This window comes from Sesamum indicum, unplaced genomic scaffold (genome assembly GCF_026168435.1).
Source record: "Sesamum indicum cultivar Baizhima isolate 11 unplaced genomic scaffold, ASM2616843v1 HiC_scaffold_125, whole genome shotgun sequence".
NCBI classification, from domain to species: domain Eukaryota; kingdom Viridiplantae; phylum Streptophyta; class Magnoliopsida; order Lamiales; family Pedaliaceae; genus Sesamum; species Sesamum indicum.
Genome location: NW_028292368.1, coordinates 11,920 through 15,000, shown reverse-complemented (window position 1 = coordinate 15,000; position 3,081 = coordinate 11,920).

Sequence of the window (3,081 nt, the reverse complement as noted above, 5' to 3'; positions counted from 1 at the left end):
GTCAACTTCATTCCTCTCAGTTTTTGAGTTGTCAAATAAATCCGAGTTTCTTTCAAAGCTTCGGAGTCTGCCAGGCACAATTGACATTGCCTCTCCCATCGGGTCTCGCCATCCACCGCGCCTGACACTCCAAGCAGCACGCACTGCATTCGGTCCTATGGAAAGGAGTTGTTGGACACACCCTCGGGCTCCTCTTTATTCTATTGTGTACCTCGGTGCTTCTTACTTGGGAATCCCTTACCGCTCCGTGGGTTCCAATCATTCAAGACAGAGGAAAAAGCTTGGCTTGATGAGAAGGGAGAAAGAAATTCCTTTCCATTCCCATATACGAACGAGCTTCATGAATCGAATCCACGGAATCTAGTGAACGAGACTGAATCAAGAGTTTAGAAAAGGTTCATCATTTGGAAAACTTCCTCTTTCGTCCACTCCAAAAGTGGAAGCGAGAAGCAGATTTATTGCTAAAAAGAGCCGTACCTAGCTAAGGAAAGAAGCTATCTATATTCTCCGGACAGAGAGAGAAGACAAGGCTCTTGCAGTGGGGAGCCGGACTATTGAAAGATAGGAGATAAAGCTCGACCGCTCCTCTTGTTTTGAGTTATGAGAAAGGAGTTCATCGTCGGTCTTTCCATCAATCATGGGTTTTCCACATCTTCTGATTCTTTGACAGGAAAGTTCCTACCCGGTAGCAGAGTTGAAGAGACGAGACCCTATCGCTGACCAGTGGAGAAGAATGCCGCTGATGAATTAGCAGTTCTTGATCTAATTACATCTTCCAAGTTACTGCTGTCGTACATTCAAGGCTTCAAAGGCCAAGAAAGGTAGGAAGCGAAGAAGGTAAGAATCTCTACTCTATCGCAAGGACTAAAGGACACCAGCTACTACGGCAGCAATGACAAGAGCTAAGCTACCTCAGGCAAGTCAAGGAGCCTATTTAGAGCTATCTCTTTCAGGAGTATACTATCTTGAATCCCAAACTAAAGAGATGGCAGGTATGAGAAAAACATGGATTTCTTCTTGGGAAATAGGCCAACAAAAGCCTCGAAAACTCCCCTTCATGCCCCTGCACGCCCATACTCATCCACACATCTTCCTTCCGCCTCACTCCTCACCGAAAAAATCTCAACACTTAAATGTTCTTTAGTCTGCCCTATTCTATAAGCGCTTGGCTCACGGCTTCTGATAGGGAATGATTTGTAGCACAGGGGCGTAGCGGTAATACAGAAGAGTGCTAATGACCTATCTAGTGTGCATCTTAGGAAGAGAAGTGGGCAAGCTTAGGAGAAAGGATAGAGATAGCTGTCAACAATAGAAAGAAGGTCTAGCAGGAAAGAAAGAAGGAGTATGTTACATAGAATTAGCAAAAATTCACCTAAAAAAGATGATATGGCTGTTCAAAAGTTCCCCACCAGTCAGATAAGAGGATAAATCCTCATCAAGCATAACGGTCTTATTCTCTTACCTAGTTAGTGAATCTCTCCTCAAGGGGGTAGTGTGAAAGAAGCCCACATACCCACATGTCAAGCATTAACTTCAACATTCTCATCACAAGAGATGAGCAAGAATATACATTGTCTTTCAGTCACTTCAGTGGATATTCATCCCTCCTACCCTACATAGTTGCAATTCGTAAATGTCTATTTGGGGCGTCCACAGAAATTCCACCCTTTCTTCAGTGGTGCCCGAAAGAAAATGCCATTTTACATCCAAAGTCAGACCATGTAAAGTATGATTGGTAGTTTGAAGCCACCAACTAATAAAAGCTGCATTTCCTTTCTGCTGTTTACAGTGATATGGCCAACTTGTATACTAGTATTCTATGGGGGCTACCCAGAATCTATAGTGGCATGTGATATATGGCATCACAGTCGATGCAGTGGCATTGAGGATGCTGAAGCTCTCCCACCACTCTTTGTTCACACAGGGCGATTGCGGAGGCATTTGCTTCGCAAGGTAGTTAGGTTTTTCATCAAAGAATCATGATAGTACTCAACTGCTGAAAACTCATCAAAATTGTGCCTATCATCATCGTCGCAGCTTGGCGAGATTACTCTACACTCTATAAAGAGAGGATTTGTTGTTACCTTGAATAAAAACCTAAATCTAAATGATGATTGAGCTTTAACAATGGGAGACTGACTGCCTGGCTTCATCCCTTTCTTTTGAACCATAAACTTCGGCAAGAGATAGGCTTATTGCCCTTTCCGCTCCTGAACCAGTACTTAGATAAAAAGAAGAAAAGGAGGAAGGTGAAAAGCAATCCTCGTTGAAGCAAGAAGCAACAAGCTAGCGAGACTTCAATAGGAGGAAGGTATGCAAATCCCTACTGCTTTTACCCCTAAGCCTTGACCCGACTAAGTGAAAAAGCAAGAACCACAACTAATGACATAAGAAAGGATAGGGAAGCGAAGGCCCTCTTCTTTCTCTAATGCCAGAGCTAAGGCACCTATTCCAACAAAGGAGTTCGAGTTAAAGGATAGTGCTGACAATGGGCCGCTTCTTGATGTGTGTGATTTGCGTCTTCCTAGGGCAGCTAGAAAGAACCCTCGTAAAGGAGGGAATGAAGAAAGTCAAGAATACCCTCGTACAGGGTCGATGAAGAAGAAGAACCTTAGCATAAGCAAGCGACGTATAAGCCTTTTATTTAATAGTGGAAGTCCTTTCTCTTTCTATTTCTATATGCTATCTAAGACAAAGCCTTTATTACTACACGAATTAGAAAGCGGTTTAGAACGCATTATCTCACCAACCAGTAACAACTAGAAAGACGAGATAGATTCCATTAGATCTTTCACAGGGGAAGGAGCAACCCCAATAAATGCATTCCCAGCGATAGGGTATGTAGAAGTGTAAACTTTCATCGAAGGAGAAAGTGTGAGAGAATCGGCATCGAAGGTCTGAATCATAACTCCTAAACTCTCGCACAGTGCCACGAGGAAGGAAAGAACTCAAACAAGGAAGAGCAGAACTCAAGAACTCAGAAATCGGGGTTTGAATTCTCCTTCGGATCCTGCCATGGTGGAGACTCAATAATCTAGAGGGTTCCAAACCTTAACTCCCATTGCGCTTGTTGGCTGCGTG